Source organism: Ictidomys tridecemlineatus, chromosome 1, assembly GCF_052094955.1.
Source record: "Ictidomys tridecemlineatus isolate mIctTri1 chromosome 1, mIctTri1.hap1, whole genome shotgun sequence".
Taxonomy (NCBI): Eukaryota; Metazoa; Chordata; class Mammalia; order Rodentia; family Sciuridae; genus Ictidomys; species Ictidomys tridecemlineatus.
This window is the reverse complement of record NC_135477.1, coordinates 57656007-57675885: the sequence shown is the minus strand read 5'-3', so window position 1 is coordinate 57675885 and position 19879 is coordinate 57656007. Positions and strand designations below refer to the sequence as shown.

General features: G+C 42.3%; 1 pseudogene; it reads right to left on the bottom strand.

Moving 5' to 3' along the window:
- Positions 1–7950: 7950 nt before the first annotated feature.
- LOC101962452 (E3 ubiquitin-protein ligase TRAIP pseudogene) lies at positions 7951–9552 on the bottom strand (annotated as a pseudogene).
- Positions 9553–19879: the final 10327 nt, after the last annotated feature.

Here is a 19879-nt window from a genome sequence, read left to right as displayed (position 1 = left end):
CAATACTGTTATAGCAACCCTAGCAAGCAAATATAGTCCATGTTGAAGTTGGCCTATATTAGAAAGAATTCAGGCTGGTGGACTTTCCTAGTAATGGATACCAAGCCACATGTCATTGCTTGCCATGGACCACCAAGGCTTGCTACTCCTGTAGCAGTGTGTCAGATCTGGATTCTTCAGACGTTGCTTGGCCCCTTACTCAAAGACATGGCTGTGGGGTCTGGTTTGTATATATCAGATGCTAAACAGTAGACCCAAGCTGCAGTTTTATTTACTACACAAGAAAAGGAGCCCATGATAGGAAAAATAATCAGAAATAGAAGAGGTGATGGGGAGTAGCTCAGTAGTAGACAGTCACCTTTTATGCATGAGGCCCCGAGTTCAATCTCCAGCACCACAAAAGAGAGAGAGAACAAGAGAAAGGAAAAGATATCCCTCATATATTGAATGTTTAATATGAATTGAGAATTATTCAAGGACATGAACTAATATATGCTATTTTATTAATTTATTTGTGCATTTAAAATATTTGGCTGGGCACAGTGCTGCATGCCTATAATCCAAGAAGTGGTTTGGGAAGCTGAGGGAAGTTCAAAGCCAGCCTCAGCAAAAGCGAAGTGCTAAGCAACTCAGTGAGACCCTGTCTCTAAAAAAGATACAAAATAGGGCTCAGGGTGGCTCAGTGGTTGAGTGCCCCTGAGTTCAATCCCTGGTACTTCCCCTGCAAAAAAAAAAAATATATATATACATATATATATTTTTTTTTTTTTGAGGGCTGCAAGAATACAGTTGGGATCTAATCCCATAGAATTAAGGGATTTGGAACACTGATATGTCAGAGAAAGGCCATTTAAAGTCAGGGAATATATATATATATATATATATATATATATATATATATATATATATATATATTTTCTTTTTTTTTTTTTTTGAGGGCTGCATACAGGCTGGGTGGCCTGTAATCCCAGCTACTTGGAAGGCTGAAGCAGGAGAATCCCAAGTCTGAAGCCAGCCTGGCAACTTGGGCAGACCCTGTCTCAAAATAAAAAATTTTTACAATGGGGTGGGGCTGAGCTGTAGCTCAAAAGTAGATGGCTTCTGAGCTCATGCTCAGTATTACAAAAATAATAATAGTAATTGAGAAATATTCAGAACCTAGAACAAATAGAACTTGCTAATAGACTGGGAAATAAGGAATAAACTAAGGATGATGCTTAGGTTTCTGAGTTGAGCAAATGGGTGGTAAGTTGGGGCCATGTCCTGACACAGAACCAAACAAAACAGATGGTTGGGGGGAGGAGAGAATGGTAAACTCAGTTTCCATTATACTGAGTTTTAGATGTGTGAGTCATACAAGTAAAGATGTTCACAACGTTGTCTGGTAGCTATTTTGATTCCTTTTTTAGAGATAAACAGCAACAACTGAAGTTTCAAGCAGCTAAGTAAAGTGTAAACTACACCCAGGTTCATCTGAATCCAAGGGCTAGGTTTCTGCTATTTCTCCCTCTCCTTCTTTTTCTGAGTCCTGTGTATATCAGAAATCAAAATTTCCTGGACTTTGTCTCAAGTATGTATCTTTTGCAGTGCTGATAATCAAACCCAGGGCCTCATGCATGCTAGGTAATAAGCACTCTACCACTGAGCTACACCCCACCCCTTTCTGGGTTTTAAAAAGCTAATATGGTGTCTACACATGATAGACCAGGGGCTGAAGAAATATCTCAAATCAAACATATTCATAAGACTCCAATGAATCTTATGAATATTCACACTAAACAGGATAAAGAAGGACTATGAATAGTCCCATGACGGTTTAGGATCGGTTTTGTCTCTGAGTGAATAATATAAACAATTTTGGTCTTCAGGATGCATTGGATTTTGGAATTTGGGGAAAGGCATGCCTTCCAGGATAAGGCAGTATTATGGGACCTGTCAAAGAACAAAATTACAACAACTCAAAGATCTTAGTCAACTTTATTTATTTATTTATCCTGTACTGGGGATTGAATACATGAACTTTACCACTGAGTTACACCCCTAACTCTTCTTCTTTCTTTATTTATTTTCTTTAATTTTGAGAGCAGGTCTTGATACTTTGCACGGGCTGGACTTGAATTTAGGATCCTCCGGCCTTAGCCTCCCAAATCACTGGCATTACAGGTATGAGCCACCACTCCTGGATGTTAATTGGCTTTATTTTCTATTCCAGAAACTGGCAACACTTCATTCCATAAAATAGAATAAATGGTTCGAGCCACTTATTCTTGGTGCAGTGAGACACAACTGTAATTCCAGGGGCTCAGGAGGCTGAGGCAGGAGGATCACAAATTCAAAGCCAAACTCAGCAATTCAGTGAGGCCCTAAATAACTTAGGGAGACCTTGTCTCAAAATAAAATACAAAAAGAGCTGGGTCCACAGTCTAGCTATTGTGAATTGTGCTGCTATAAACATTGATGTGGCTGTGTCTCTGTAGTATGCTGTTTTTAGGTCCTTTGGGTATAGTCCGAGAAGAGGAATAGCTGTGTCAAATGGTGGTTCCATTCCCAGCTTTCCAAGGAATCTCCATACTGCTTTCCAAATTGGCTGCACCAATTTGCAGTCCCACCAGCAGTGTATGAGTATGCCTTTTTCCCCCACATCCTCGCCAGAATTTGTTGTTGTTTTTTTTCATCATGGCTGCCATTCTTACTGGAGTAAGTCAATCAATGAATGGATAAAAAAAAAAAAAAGTGACATATATACACAATGGAATATTACTCAGGACTAAAAAGTAATAAGATCATAGCATTTGCAGGGAAATGAATGGCATTAGAGCATATTATGCTAAATGAAATTAGCCAATCCCAAAAAACAAATGCCAAATGTCTTCTCTGATATAAGGGGAAGAGAGGAAGAGCATGGAAAGAAGATTACCTCTACATAGGGAAGAGGGGTGGGAGGGAGAAAGGGAATTGCATGGATGGTGGAAGGAGACCCTCATTGTTTGTTATACAAAATACATGTATGAAGATATGAGAAGAAAAAAAAAGAATAGCATTACCCAGATTAGGTAGAGAGAAGTGATGGGAGGGAAGAGGAGGGGTTAGGGAAATAGGAAGGATAGTAAAATGAAACAGACATTATTATTACTGTGTGTATATATGTGACTGAATGACCAATATGATTCTGCAAACTGTACACTCAGAAAAATGAGAAATTATGTCCCATCTGATTCAAATGTATGAAATGTCAAGATCATTGTATTGTCATGTGTAACCAAGGAAAACAAAAAATAAATAAATAAATAAATAATAAAATAAAAAGAGCTGGGAATGTGGCTCAGTGGTTAAGCACCCTATTCCAAAAAAAAAAAAAAAAAGTTAAATAAGTGTTCTGGCAGCTAGGTTCAGTGGTACAGGCCTTAGTTTGACCTATTGGGGAGGCTGAAGCAGGAGAATCATTTGAGCCCAAGAGTTTGAGACCAGCCTAGGCAACAGAAAGAGACCCATCTCCAATTAAAAAACAAACAAATAAACATTCTGATGAGCCAAAGAGAGAATGTTGATTTCATAAAGAAAGGCTAAAGAAAACAGAAGCAAGAACAAAGAATGGATTGGTTTCTTCAAAGGTACTTTCCTTGTAGGGCAGGAACATAGAGCTACAGAAAAATAAATGATTGATTAACATCAGGTTACTTTGAAGTTATCTAGGGTGTGGAGGGGTGTATTAAAGCAGAAGTAACTTCATTATCATTCCAGATGAAACTGGCCTGTTTGGGAAATGTGAGTGTTTTGACTGTTCTTTCTCCAGATTTCTAGGTAACTCAGATAAAAACTGCCAAGAGCCATAGCCAGTAGGAATGACGCATGGCATTTTTGGTTGAAAGATGACGCCAGCAAGCCATTGAGATGATAATGATTATGTTAAGATGTGCATTCAATTGGATATTAGACCCCTGCTGCCGCCTCAGCCTGCTACTTTGGAGCTCTCGAGGGGACTCCTGGAGAGTTCCCATTGGTTGGGGAAGTGCAGTAGGAGGGATTTCCGGAGGAGGGATTTCCGGTTGGTGTGGTGTGTCCCCGGAGAAGGCTGCATGCATGGCGTTCCTGGGAGTTTTGGAAATAATGTTTGTTCCTGCTTGAGTGGCTCGTGATTTTGTGCCCAGCCAGACTGTGGCAAGAAACAATTTTGGTTTGGCGACATGGATCTTTAACATGAGTAATCCAGTACTTTTTCTTTTTTTTGGTGCTGGGGATTAAACTCAGGGGTGCTTGATCACTGAGTTACATCCTCAGCCCCTTTATTTTTGAGACAAGGTCTTGCTAAAATTGCTGAAGTTGTCCTCAAACTTGAAATTCTCCTGCCTCAGCCTCCCAAGTCCCTGGGATTACAAGTGTGCATCATCACACCCAGGCAGTCTAGTTTTATTTTTAGTCTAGTCTACTGGGACCCAATGCAGGAGCCTAGTACAAAAAAAAAAAAAAAAATGGCCTCCTCTCATCTTTATGTAACAAAAAAAAAGATTAAAAGAAAAACAAAAGTGCTATTGCAGGGCATGCTGGCACATATCTGGTAATTCCATCTGCTCAGGAAGTGAGGCAGGTGAATCACAAGTTCAAGGCCAGTTTGGGCAACCTATTAGGACCCTGTCTCAATATTTTAAAAAAGGGTAGTGGCTTCTGGGAATATAGATCAGGGGTAGAGTGCTCCAGTTTTAATACCCAATACTGCCAGAAAATAATTGATATAGAATAAAATGTTTAAAAAGTGGTGGCAAGGAGCTGGGGTTGTGGTTCAGAGGTAGTGCGCTTACCTAGCACATGTGAGGCTCTGGGTTTGATCCTCAGCATCACATATAAATAAAACAAAATAAAGGTATTGTGTCCACCTGCAACTAAAAAATTTTTTTAAAAAAGTGGTGGCAAATATTAATGAACGATCCAATGACAAGAAATTGGCCGTGGTGGCTCATGCCTGTAATCCCAGCAGCTTGGGAGTCTGAGGCAGGAGGATCGTGAGTTCAAAGCCAGCCTCAGCAATGGAAGTGCTTAGCAATTCAGTGAGACCCTGTCTCTAAATAAAATACAAAATAGGGTTCAATCTCGTATCAAAAAAAAAAAAAGAGGCATGTACATGTCTTCAGAAAAACATGTAGAAGAATGTTCATATTAGCTTTGTTTTGAAGCAGTGGAGGGTTTGTGAATATTCATTATATTGCAAATTAAATTAATTACAAATCTATAAAAGATGCCAGACATGGACTACTAATGACAGTCATGAACCAAGGTTTATGATTTATTCAAATTCATGCAGTGTAATTCATAAGTCATTGATGAGAATGGTAAGAATTATTTTTTAAATTCTCCTATCAAAAACTTTATTTATACAATTGCAAAATGACTTTTTGTAAAAATTCAGCCAATAATTATGATTTACTCAAGTAGGATATTTGTTCTGTGATCATTGAAGAACACAAGAGAATTCTTTTTTTTTTTTTTTTGGTACTAGGGATTGAACCCAGGGAAACTTCACCACTAAGCACATGTCCCCAGCCTTTTTTTTTTTTTTTTTTTTTTTAATTTTGAAACGAAGTCTCACTAAATTGTTTAGGGCTGGGCTGGGGATATAAAACAGTTGGTAGAGTGCTTTCCTTACATGCACAAGGCCCTGTGTTCAATCACTAGTACTCCAAAATAATAATAAAATAATAATAATAATAATAATAATTGTTTAGGGCTTCAATAAGTTGCTGAGGCTGGCCTTAAACTTGTGATCTGATCCTGTGAGTTGCTGAGATTACAGGTGTGCACCATCATATCCAGCTGAACTCAAGAGAATTCTACAAATTATTTCAGTATTGTGATAAAAAAAAAAAAAAAAAAAAAAAAAAAGATGTCCAGTTGAACTGGGCACACTGGTAATCCCAGCTACTTGGGAGGCTGAGGGAGGAAGATGACAAGTTTGAGACCAGCCTGAACAAATTAGCAAGACTGTCTCAAAAAGAAAGAGGGGGAGGAGGACTGGGGCCTTAGCTCCGTAGTGCAGGACTTCTCTGGTATGTGATAGGCCCTTGGTTTTATGCCCAGCATGGAAAAATAATTTCCAATTGGTTCATTTCTCTGATTACTTTACTTCCTTTCCCAAGCTGAACAAGAAAAGAAGTATAAGCATTGTAAAAGCTTAGAGTCCTGCAGATTTTGGAGCTGGGGAGAGAAAATACAGCACAGAATAACCTAAATGTCTAGCCAAAGCTTAAGTCTGGCCAGGCTCTAAGTATGCTGTGAAAACTTTTTGGCCCCTGGGAGCAGTGGTGCATGCCTGTAATCCCAGGAGGATGAGAGTTCAAGGCCAGCCTCAATAAAAGCAAGGCACTAAGCAACTCAGTGAAATCCTGTCTCTAAATAAAATACAAAACAGAGCTAGGAATTTGACTCAGTGGCCTCTGAATTCAATCCCTTGTATCCCTCCCCCCATTTTTTTTTTTTTTTTTTTTGGCCACAGTCCTGATGTCCTAGCAACAGTGGTTGCATCATCCGTCCCACAGTTGCTTCTGGACCAAATGTTAAGAGCATGTGATGGAAGCATGTCAGGGTAAAGATGTAAGATATTGTTTCAGAATTACAGGTCAAGATCTTCTAAGGACCAGGCATGGTGGCATATGCCTGTAATCTTAGCAACTTGAGGGGGAGAGGGGGAAGCTGCACTCAGATAATAGAATCACAAATTCAAGGCCAAATCCAACAACTTAGTAAAACTCAGTCTCAAAATAAAAAATAAAAAGGGCTGGGGATATGCCTCAGTACTAAAGCACCCAAGGATTTTCAGTTCCCTGAAGGGTGGAGAAAATATTTTAAAAGACCTCCTCAAAAGTAAAGAGTATAGTGAAGGGCTGGGGATATAGCTCAGTTGGTAGAGTGCTTGTCTCACATGCACAAGGCCCTGGGTTCAATCTCCGAGTACTACTAAAAAAAAAGTAAAAGTGAGATAAAAAATTCAAATAGTGAAAAGAATCTTTTGTGTGTGTGTGCTGCTTTGCTATGATCCTTTCCTTTCCTTCCCTTCCCTGAATCCTGAGTCTGGCTTCCCAGGACTGTCAAACACAAGTCTCCTGTGCTAGTGTTGTTTAGGAAGGGACATTGGAAGGGGAGTGGAACACAGAAGGGACTCAAGAGCTAAAAATAATAATAGTCATTATATATTATTATTATTATTATTATTATTATTATTATTATTATTATTATTATTACTATTATTATTTTGGTATGGGGATTGAACCCAGGGGTGCTTTACCACTGACCTACATCTCCAGTCCTTTTTTTTTAGTTTGAGAAAGGGTATCACTGCATTTCTTTCTCTCTTTTTTTTTGCCAGAAAAAAAATTATTTTTTAATTTACATGTATGGGCTGGGGATGTGGCTCAAGGGTAGCGCGCTCGCCTGGCATGCGTGCGGCCCAGGTTCGATCCTCAGCACCACATACAAACAAAGATGTTGTGTCTGCCGAGAACTAAAAAATAAATATTAAAAATTTCTCTCTCTCTCTCTCTCTCTCTCTCTCTCTCACACACACACACACACACACACACACACTCTCTCTCTCTCTCTCTCTCTCTAAAAAAAAATAATAATAATAATTTACATGTAAATCTTTCCCTATCCTCCCCACTCCATCATTCCCCATTCCCTACTCCACACCGTGCTTAGATCAGGCCATGCCCGGATCAGGCCATGCCCAGCAGTGAGGGAGGCAGGCAGAAGCTCAGACTCAGGCCGAGACAATCTCAAGCACTTTTATGCATACAGTCAACAAGTGATCCTGGTTTCCAGGATCAGAAAGAACCTGGCCACATTAGATTGTAGCTCTAAACAAGAGGCTGCAACCAGGAGCAGGCACTTGCTGATGGAAACAGTAAGCTGGTAGTGTCAGCTCTATGTGACAGAACAGGGCAAGGTGGACAAAGGAAGTGCACAATCTCTGTCACTCTACTATTCATCTGCTTTTCTGCCTTTGCTCTCAGGGATTGTCCTAGAAGAGAGGCCATCCCTCCAAACACTACTGGCCAATCTTCTAGTTGGAGGCATGTCTGGCCACTGCTTAGATTCACTGTTCTCATTGCCACAGGAAGGTATCCAACATGGCCTGGGAGGAAGGGTTTATAGTCCTCACCCTCACTCTCTGCTTAGCCTTCGTCTTGGGCTTAACAGGTAGTGGGTGAATCATGGCTGTGTTAGTAGGCTGTATGAATTTTGTCCGGCCTCCAAGGCCATCAAAACCTGTTCTTACCACATCTGTGCTGCGACAGGACTTTGCTATGGCCCTCTTTGGCTGTTTCTGTCCCAGAACAGCATTCCGGATAAAGACAGGGAAGGCACCAGCCAGGTCCTCATCTGGTTCTCTTGAACAGTGCTGGCCAGCCAAAGAGAGCTGGAACTTCTGCTTGGGACCTCTGGGCATCTTCTTGAGAATGTCCTGAACAGGAGAGTGTGCCTTCTCAAGGCATAGCCTTTTGGAGTGGCCATGCTGGGAGTTGGAGGGCTGGGTTTGGGGAGTATCCACATTGAAGGAAGCATGGAGGTCAACATCATCACCGAATGATGGCCTGCGGAACTTCAGGTCCAGCATCTCCACAGGAGCTGGGCTCTCTAAAACCAGGCGGTTGACAGTCTCACTGGCCATTGGTGGCAGGTTCAAGGTTTCCTGCAACATCATTAGCTTCTTTTTCAGGCTCGTGATTTCCTTTTCAGTATTCTGTAAGTCCTTTTGGGCCACTCTCAGCTCCAACTTAGCCTGATCCAATTCAGAGTAGACTGTCTGCAACTTGCTTTTGGAGGAGACCAAGTCCTTCCTCAGCTTGTTAGCCAACTCCTCTGTGGCCTTCCGGGCCTCTTTTAGATTCTCATACTCTTTCTTGAGAGACACACAATACACAGCCAGTTGCTTCACCGCTGATTGTCCCACACCCATGTCTCGAATCACTTCCTCCACCTCAGGCCGCTGACTCTGGAGTAGGATCTCAATCTGCTCCATGGTCTTCATCTTGCTCCTGAGTCGGCGGGCTTCCTCCTGTGCTTGTTTAGTCTCATCTCGTTGCTGCTCCAAGAACTTCATCTGCTTTTTGAGTGTAGAGCATAGTATCTCAGCCTTGCCTAAGGCCTTTTGCAGAGATTCCACAGTGGTGTTGCGCTCTTCCAGAGTGTCGATAATAATCTGGCTGTCCGTTTCTCTCTTTCTTTCTGGGAAAGCTGGGCTCTGATGTTATCCAGTTCATTCTTTAAGAATTCTGCATCCAAGACACTCTCCTCCTCCTGGGCAAGGTCAAAGAAGAGCTTATTGATAATGGTTCTTTTGCCAACCTGGATTCGGCATTGTGGGCAAGTCCGACTTGGTGCTGTCTCAAACCACTGAATTAGGCACTGAAGGTGGAAGGTATGTCCACAGTGGATGGGCTCCACGTCGCGGGAGTGGTTAAAGAAGTCCGAGCAGATAGTGCACAGGGCACGGAGAGGCATGATGGCTGGACTCAAGCGGCCCAGGTAGCCAAGGAAACTGCAACAGGCCCAACTTCGTGGTGGCGCCCCAGGGTCTCGGCTTGCTTCAAATTTGGCTCCACGGCAGGACTTCCGGGAATAAACTGGAAATGACGACACCAAATCGGGAAAGGAGCTTGAATGTTTTGCTCTGATTGGATTAACTCTCGGTGGGGCAGGACCGTTGATGAGGCTTAGCGGCCCTCTGCCATAGAGAATCCTGGGACTGAGCACGATGAAGCCTCCACCAACTCCTGAGACAAAGGGCACTGCTTTTGATTGGGGGGGAATGTAATGACGCTGCGAGATAACCCTTCTTCCAAGCAAAACTGGGTGTTGTGGTACCAAGTTGGTGTGAAATGACCAGGCCTGGGCTGTCTCTTCTTTTCACCCAGGGAGAGTCAAGACTGCAGCCATGAGGGAATGGAACCGGACCCCCCCTCCCCCTTCTGGGCAGTGCTGGACCTCTTATAGTTCCACTTATAGAACTCGCACTGGCAGCTTATAGTTCCCAGACCAAAAGAATGCCCCACCCTCTCAGCCTAAGATTATGGGTGATCTTGGAAAGATGGATATGTATGGCCCAACCAATCACTTTTTTAAATATTTTAAATATTTATTTTTTATGGGGCTGGGGATGTGGCTCAAGCGGTAGCGCGCTTGCCTGGCATGCCTGCGGCCCAGGTTCGATCCTCAGCACCACATACAAACAGAGATGTTGTGTCCACGGAAAACTAAAAAAATAAATATTTAAAAAAAAAATTTTTAATATTTATTTTTTAGAAGTAGTTGGACACAATACTGCTAAGAGCCATAGCCAAGTAGTAATGATGCATGGCATTTTTGGTTGAAAGGTGATGCCAGCAAGCCATTGAGATGATATGATTATGTTAAGATCTGCATTCAAATGGATATTAGACCCTTGCTGTCCACCTCGGCCTGCTATAGGACTCCTGGAGAGTTCCCATTGGTTGGGGAAGTGCGGTAGGAGGGAATTCCAGAGGAGGGATTTTCTGTTGGTGTGTGTCCGGGAGAACGCTGCGGTGTGTGGGTCAGCCGGGAGCATACAGGGCATTGGTGGGAGTTTCAAAAATAAAATTTGTTCCTGTTTGAGTGGCTGGTGATTTTTGTGCCCAGCCAGACTGCGGCAATTGGTGGCCCAAACGGGGAAACACCTGAAGCTCAGAGGTAAGTAAAATTGCTCGCCCCTGAGGGAAGGTGAGAGATTGGGTGACCATTTCAAGAAACAATGTGTTCTTGCTTTGATTTATTTTATTTTTGTTTCAAGCTGCCTATCCCTAGAACTTTCTCAGGCAAACTGAGAAAAATGGTTGGCTCAAGGTTTGAAGTTGTTCGGCCCTGAGAAAGAGAAAATTGATACAACGATTTTTTGTTCCGTTTTTGTTTCATTCTGTTTCGGTTTTGTTTTATGTTATCTTATTGGGTTGCATTACCTTTATAGTAGATTAGAAATTAGTAAAAAAACAAACCGAAAGACTGTTAAGCAAATTGTTAGAGGTCCAGACTATGGTAGAAAACATGTTAGGTCAAGCAAAAGAGAAGGTCTCTCGAACTAGTCAGAGGAAAATTTAAAGGAAGAAAGCTTAGAGGGAAACAACCATGGCGGGGAGCTACAACAGGAGGCTGCTACTAACTCCGTTCTATCACCAAAGGGCATAATTCAACCAACAGCTCCATCTATAGAGACAGCTGAATGGCCCTCAACTCCCGTAGTTGATAGACGGAATCCTGAGGCAGGACCTCAAAGATTAGCATGCCCTATACTTGAGCAGGCAAGAGGGCAACGAATTCACCGTGCTTTAGATTTCAAAACAGTGAAGCAATTAAAGGAGTCTGTAACAACCTATGGTCCGCAAGCACCCTTCACTGTAAGCATGGTCGAATCTGTTACCAACTTGGACATGATGCCAGCAGATTGGGCTAACATGTGTCGATCGGTGCTAAATGGAGGACAATATTTGTTATGGAAGGTTGCCAATGAGGAATTTTTCATGGAGACAGCTAGGCGAAATGCAGCAGCCGGTTACCCTCAAAGAAATCTAGATATGTTGTTAGGAAAGGGACCTTATGAGGTTCAACAGCGTATACTCACAAATTGGCGTATACTCACAAATTGCTGTAGATGCAGTTAGGACATGGAAAACTTTACAGGGGCATGGAGATTTACAAGGACAATTATCTAAGGTAATACAAGGAACTAATGAACCTTACACTGAATTTGTAGATAGGCTTATTCAAACATCTGCCAGAATTTTGGGGGATGCAGAACAAGCAATGCCATTAATAAAACAACTGGCTTATGACCAAGCAAATCGTTACTGCAGAGAGGTCATTAGACCATGGAGACATGAAGATTTAAACACATATATTAAATTATGTAGAGACATTAATGAACAAGGGCAAGTCTTGGAAGCTGCAGTACAACAGGCTTTAGATGCCAGGCCAAAAACATGCTACAATTGTGAACAAACAGGACATTTTAAAAGGAGTTGCCCCATAGGAGGAGGGTTTAACAAAGCTATGTATCAAAGGAATAGAATACCGGGTATTTGCCCACAATGCCATAGAGGGAGACATTGGGCTAATGAATGCCATTCTCAAACCACCATAGAGGGTGTTCCGTTATCAAAAAACGGACAAGGACCAAGTGTTTACCCACGATATTGTGGAGAAAGGCATCAGGCTCCATTGCCAAAAAATAGACTGGGGGGCCCAATGCTCCAGGGCCCAAAACTACAAATATACTGGGCAATGGAGGAACCCAGCAACACCATCAGGGTAGTGCCCAGGACACATTATCCATTAAATCCCTCATCAGACAAACTAGAGGGAGTGCAGGGTTGGACATCTGCGCCTCTGCCAGAGCAGTACTAACTCCAGAGATGGGAGTTCAAATCATTCCCACAGGAGTAAAAGGACCTCTTCCCCCAAGGAACAGTAGGCTTATTATTGGGACGCAGTTCTTCTACACTAAAAGGACTTATGATAAGTCCTGGGGTAATTGATCCCGATTATGAAGGTGAAATAAAAATTATAGCTAGTTCTCCAAGAGGTTTATCAGTAATTTCACTAGGAGATAGAATAGCACAGTTATTAATAATACCCAGCCTGCATGATAAATTTTCCAGTCACACTGTAGAAAGAGGTTCCAGGGGATTAGGCTCCACAGGTGTGGATTGGGCTATGCTGTCTTTAAATTTAGATTCTTGCCCAATGTTAAAACTAAATATTCAAGGACATGAATTGAATGGGCTACTGGACACAGGAGCTTACCTTAGCATCATATCTCATCAAGAATGGCCAAAACATTGACCATTACAACAAGTCACTCAAACGCTTCGAGGCCTAGGAGTGGCAACTAATCCCCATAGAAGTATAATGGTATTAGATTGGAAGGATCCTGAAGGATGTGAAGGAACTATACAGCCATATGTATTGGATCATCTTCCTATAAATTTATGGGGACAAGATGTCCTAGATCAATTAGGTTTGACATTAACAAATAACATCAATCCTAACGTGCCTAGGACTATTAGGGCTAGACAAGGCATTAGGAAAGAAAAAAGATTAAGAGAACAAGAACAAGGTATAACAGCACCAATTCAAATAGATCAAGGAATAAATAGACATGGATTGGGTTTTCAGAAAGGGCCACTGAGACAATCAAAATTACTTGGAAATCAGAAAGACCAGTATGGGTTCTTCAGTGTCCCCTGACTAAAGAAAAGATACAAGTAGCCCATGACCTGGTCAAACAACAATTAGTGGAGGGACATATACAACCTTCCGCATCTCCCCATAATACTCCCATTTTTGTCATTAAAAAGAAATATGGTAAATGGAGATTATTGCAAGATTTAAGAGCCATTAATAATGAGATGGTTATTATGGGACCTGCTCAATCAGGGATTCCCCAATTGTCTGCTTTGCCAAAAACCTGGCATGTTTTAGCTATAGATATTAAAGATTGTTTTTTTTTTTTTAATTCCAATTCATCCTGAGGATAGTCCACATTTTGCATTTACTATCCCTGTGTGTCCAGGAGAACGCCGCGTGTGTGGGTCGATATATTTCCTAGGAGCATACAGGGCATTGGCGGGAGTTTCAAAAATAAAATTTGTTCCTGTTTGAGTGGCTCGTGATTTTTGTGCCCAGCCAGACTGCGGCACAATACCTTTATTTTGTTTATTTATTGTTATGTGGTGCTGAAGATTGAACACAGTGCCTGGCTCCCACATGCTAGACAAGAGCTCTAGCTCTACCAATGAGCCACAATCCCAGCCCCAGGGTACCCCTGCACTTCTGAGACTGGTCTCAAATTTGCATTTCACCTGCTTTAGTCTCCTGTGTCATTGGGGCTACAGGTATGCACATTGCACCCAGCTTAAGGGACTTAAATATATTAACAGTATATTTAAGAATCTTGGCAATTGTGAGAAAGTACTTTTTTAAAGGAGACTGGAGACAAATATTTTTAGAGAACTAAAACATCTATGCCTTATGGCCACAACTATTTCTCTCCATCATTTCATGTTTAAGCATCCTATCATCGACGTTTAAGGCTACCATATTCTATCATCTTCTAATATCTTAGAATTCCCTTGATGCCTTCCCAAAATGTTACCACTGTCTTTGAAATGAAGTGCAGGTTGACTAACATTTTGCATCCCAGTGTTACCATTGTTTACCAGTGACTAGTCCTTGCTTCCCCAAACGCTGAAATCTAACACTAGAGAAGCACACCAAGGCAAGTGTAGAGTGGAAAGTGGAAGGCTTTATTAAAGGACAGCAGAAAAGACTTCTCCCCGGAGGAAGAAGGGGACCAGAAAGTAGAATCCATGGAAAGAGGAGGTCTTCCCTTTTTTATATCTAAGGTCTTCCTTTAGTCCTCTCACATTCCTACCCTTTGTTTCCCTCTATCCTGCAGTCAGGTGGACTGATAGAGGGGTGGGAGTAATCTTGGCAGGAAGGGCCTGGGGTGGTTTGATTAGCACCTCCCCATTTGCTGGGAGCTACTTCATTAACAGTTCTTTAGAGCTGGTTCCTGCCTTGGGGACATTAACATTTCAATTTCCCCAGGTGGTGTTCTGGTTTCCTGGACTCCATTCTCGGTAAAGGTCTCTGTTTTCTTTATCATACTTGATATTAGACCTGATTTATCTAACTACACTACCTACCTATCTTTAAATCTGGCTTCACCAGGATCAGAGCAAGAAGTAGAGCTGAAGGTTTGGGATCTATAATTGGGGGTGGTAAATGTAATGACTAAAGAGGATTTGATTAGGATACTTTAGTGCTCTGAAGTGCTTGGAAAGAAAATGTGGACAAATCTAGGATTTCCCTTTTGTCCAACCCAGAGTAGATCAACAGTAAAATTTTTTTTTATGGGGGTTGGAAATTTGGCTCAGTGGCAGAGTGCTTGCCTGGCACACACAAAGCCCTGGGAGAAAAAAATATATATATATAGACACACACACACACACACACACACACACACACACACATTTTGTGGATGGAAATAAGGCAGTTCTGCTGGTGCACCACCACCTCTGTGGTCCAAGGGCATTCAAAATTCTGGAGAGCTCCCTTTTTTTTTTTTTTTTTTGGTACCAGGGATTGAACCCAAGAGCCCTTAACTACTGAGCCACATCCCCAGTTCTTTTTAAAACTTTTTAGAGACAGGATTTTGCTGAGTTGGTTATGGCTCCATTAAATTGCTGAGGCAGCTTTGAAGTCAGGATCCTCCAGCCTGAGCCTCCAGAGCCAGTGAGATTACAGGCATGCACCACCATGCCAGGGAGGACTCTCTCCTGCTTCCTTGTTTGTAAAGCACTAACCTAGTACAAGGTGATTGAATCATTATTGCCTCTTTACTGTAAGGGTCCGGCAAAGCGTCAGAGAAAGACACCACCAAGAGACCACTCATGCAATTGGCAGAAGGGGATTTATTGAACCAGCATGCTGGGGCTCCATGCCCACTCAAGAAAGGAGAGCAGCCCAGAGCCCAGGGCAGGGGTTGAGCAGTGCTTAAGTACACTTTTTGGGGAGGGCGGGGGCTTTGCATACATCACAGTCTCTTTTAACAAATCACCATACACCGGGGAAAAATCAAACAACAATTCTTAGACTTGATTAGTACATTCATTGGTGGGAACAGGCTGGGCAGGGGTGATTGGTCACTTCTAAGCGGGGTACACATTCAAACTGATTGGTTTTGGGCCTTGAATGCCTACGTGCTGGGCTACACAGAGTCCTAAGTTATTAAACAACCAAATGACCAGTAGGGCATTGTCTTAACTGCCTCAGGAATTTAACCCGGGCTTTGCAGTTTAGAAGCAGGTTTACAATGCCTGGTCCTTTACATTTTAACTCAGGCTTTGCAGCTTAGAAACTTTACCCTTTCATTTACCTTTATTTGACTTTCCCCAGGTGTGAGCTTACAATAAAAGACCTGCCTTGAAATTCTACTTTCCTTGGATTCCCCTCTGTTGAACTTTGTTGAATGGAATGCCTGCCTAGCTTGGATTTATTCTTCCCAGCTCGTGCCAAGCAACTGGAGGACTTGACTCAGAGTCCAAGGACTGGAGCCTGCTGACCTCACGGCTACCCTTTCCCCTCTCTTACTGGGCCTGTTCCAGCCCAGTCTGGTTTGTAAATAGTTCTTGGCAAATACCCTGGAGGAAAATCGTGCCACTAACAATAGCAACTCTCTTTTTAGCTTGAATCGCTTAGTACTCAGGACTGTGAACTTGTAAAACCCAAAAATAACCTACATAATTGCAAAGGATTACCCTAACAGCCTAGTTCTACTATTACCAACATCAGATGTCATTCCAGTAGATATTTAGCTACTTGTAGTGGAAAAAGAACTGGGCTCATAGCCAGACAGACCTAGATTGAAGACCTAGCTAGGCTATGTACTAATTTTATGACTTGGGGCCAATCACTAATTTAAGCCTGTTGGAACTGAATGAATGAATGTACAATTAAGTATTTGGAAAACTACAAAGTGTGATCCTGTGACAAGGACTTAGACTCTTCACTTTTGCCTGCAGATGTCCAACAGGTGGCTAAACCCAGTATTAAAGACTTAGCATCTCTGCCTCCATCTTGCCTCCATCTTCTTTGCCTTGAATTCCAGGAACAAAATCTGATCCTAAAAAATCTTATAATGAGTTGAAGCCACTGTCATCACTCCCACCCACCTCCAACAGCAACTTTCTTATTTCCAATAAGTCTTCCCCCACCAATCATGAGGTAATGATGGACAGAGGAGCCTGAGCAAGGTCTCCTGCTTTGACAGTGATAGACCCAACCTGATCTTTTATTAAAATTGGAAACCATCTTGCCACAAAGCCATGAAAGGATAATTTCGGCTTTACTATAAATTATTGAAAATTCTGAACCTGCTTGGAATGCCTGCCCGTGCCTTGAACTCACCCATGCCTGGCTCTCTGACCAGATAGCAGCCCTCTCTGAAACTTTAGTGACACCTCACAAATCTTGGCCTTCCCTGGACAGACAATGACCCTCTCTGAGGCTCTAATAGTCCTCATAAATTCTGATGTTGGGGCCAGCAAAAAAAAAATGTAAACTACCATTAGTGTGATGCTTGTCAGAGTTCTGTTATCTGTAACCCCCTTTGTGTAACTTTCTGGCTATAAAGCTGGGCAGCAAGAAAGCTGCAGTGCTGTCTTGTTCCTGCCGTTTTGGGAGGGAGAGGCAGCCCGGCCAGTCGAAATAATAAGCTTGCTTTAATTTGATTTTAATTGGAGTCAGTGGTCTTTTCTTGAGTCCTGGTGTAACAACAACTGTGAAAAGCCTCCAGTTAGGCAAATCCCCAACCCTTTTCCTCATTCCCCTGTCTATAAAAGTTCAAAGTCATTGTCAGCTCCTCAAAGACAAGGCTAAGGATTTGGGTCTTGTTCTCTTTGTGGCGTTGTTGCTGGACGAAATTAGATTGGATCTGTGTTCCATGGAGTTGAAGAATGAACATTTTCAACTCAGATTCAAGCAAGCAAGATAATTTATTAAGAAAGAGAAAGTACAGAACTCTGGTGACAGTGCATGGGAGGGGCAAGATTGCCATTTAAGTCTTAGCACATTTTCTTTAATGGGTTTTTTTAGAGAAGGTGTTGATCCCTATTCTGATTGGTTTCTAGCTGTTACTGGGTCTTAAGGCTAGTTGATGGTTGTTTCTTTCTTTTTCTTTCTTTCTTTTTTTTTTTTGTTTGATTAATTTGTGTTTTATTGAGAACATAATTATAAACTGATTAGGAAAACTTAAAATGTCACTTACTTGGTCCTTCAAGATTGGTTGTTTCTTATGTGGCCATTTCAGGGTCTTATTTTGAACCCCCTGTTTGCTTTTGTATGTTCTGCTCTCACAATTAGGTGGTGATATGGTGGTTTAGCTAGTTCCTGTTTTGTACTGAATCTTGTTCTGAAATGACTTTTCCCACGACCTTTTCCTGACCCTATTTTGACCACCTATTAGACCCCTGTCTCATTGTTGAGGCAGGAGAAAGGGTTAAAATGGATAAGCAGGAAACATGATCTCCTTTGAGGCCAGGTCTCTGTGTAGCAGGACTGAGAAACTACAGACACAAGCCAAGTGTCATCAAGACCAGGCCAACTCCTGTGTAAGTAGAGAAAAAGAAGAGAACTAACTGATAATGAGACATGTACTACCTGGTACCCAGACCCCAATCAAAGGAGACATGGTAATCTGATTGGACCAAAGAGCGCATGAAGAGTTCCTGAGCACTGAGTGCCTTACCCAGAATTGGGTCAGGGGCTAACTCCTTAACCCTATAGATCTATATAAACTCCTAGACAATAGCTGCTCTCCTTATCCCTCTCCTTGGACTTCTCCCTTTAGGAACACTGAGAGTTAGTTTCTTTCTTTCTCTCTCTCTCTCTCTCTCTCTCTCTCTCTCTCTCTCATAAATTCTGTTACTTTGCTCTCACCCTTGTGTCTGGATTTTGGGAGACAAAGAGCTCAATCCCATGCTCCATGCTACAGTATAGCTGCACTAATTATAGTTCCTTTCATACTTTTCACTATTTTCTGTTTGTTTTGGGGGGCAAGAGACCAGATTTTTTTTTTTTTAAGAGAGAGTGAGAGAGGAGAGAGAGAGGGAGAGAGAGAGAATTTTTTTTTAATATTTATTTTTCAGTTCTCGGCGGACACAACATCTTTGTTGGTATGTGGTGCTGAGGATCGAACCCGGGCCGCACGCATGCCAGGCGAGCGCGCTACCACTTGAGCCACATCCCCAGCCCCAAGAGACCAGATTTGTTGGATTTCCAGAGTCAGGCCTCTGGCCTAGGACTCTGATAACAATACAAAAGCTAAATGAATATATATATATACATACAGAAAAGAGTGGGGGGAACATAAGGCTAAGGGGATAAATCTATAGTCTTGGCCTACTGTGGTGATACCCCACATGCTTTCTTTTATTTTTTTTTTATTTTTTTTTTTTATTTTTTGGTACTAGTGATTGAACCCAGGTATGTGAAACAGCTGAGCTACCTCCCCAGTCCTTTTTATTTTCTCTCTTGAAACAGGTTCCCAATAATTTGCTGAGGTTGGCTTTGAACTTGTGATCCTCCTGCCTGAGCTTCCCAAATTGCATGTACCACTGCACCTGGCAAGGTTTATTTACTTATCGCAGTGCTGGAGGTTGAACCCAGGGCCTCACACATGCCAGGCAGGTGCTCTAACATTGATCCATGTACCCAGCTCCCACTTTTTTTTATCTTGAGACAGGGTCTCACTAAGTTGCAGAGGGCCTCACCAAGTTGCCAAGGCTGGCCTCAAATTTGCGTTCCTGCTGTCTCGGCCTCCAGAGTTGCTGGGATTATCAGCATGCTCCACCATGCTGGGTTTCACACCACTGACTTTTAAGAAAATGTCTAAGCTGGACATGGTCCAAGTGGCTCAGGAGGCTGAGGCAGGAGAATTACAAGTTTAAGGCCAGCCTCAGCAACTTAGCAAGGCCCTAAGCAACTCAGAGAGACCCTGTCTCAAAATAAAATATTAAAACGGCTGGGGAGTGGCTCAGTGACTGAGCACCCCTGAGTTCAATTCCTGGTACCAAAAATGGTGGGGATGAGCCAGGTGTGGTGGTGCATGCCTGTAATCCCAGTGGCTTAGGAGGCTAAGGCAGGAGGATTGTGAGTTTAAAGCCAGCCTTCGAAAAATCGAGGTGCTAAGCAACTCAGTGAGAACTTGACTCTAAATAAAATACAAAATAGGGCTAAGGATGAGACTCTATGATTGAGTGCACTGAGTTCTATCCAAAAAAAAAAAAGGTGGGAGATGGGATATAACCCCAGTGGT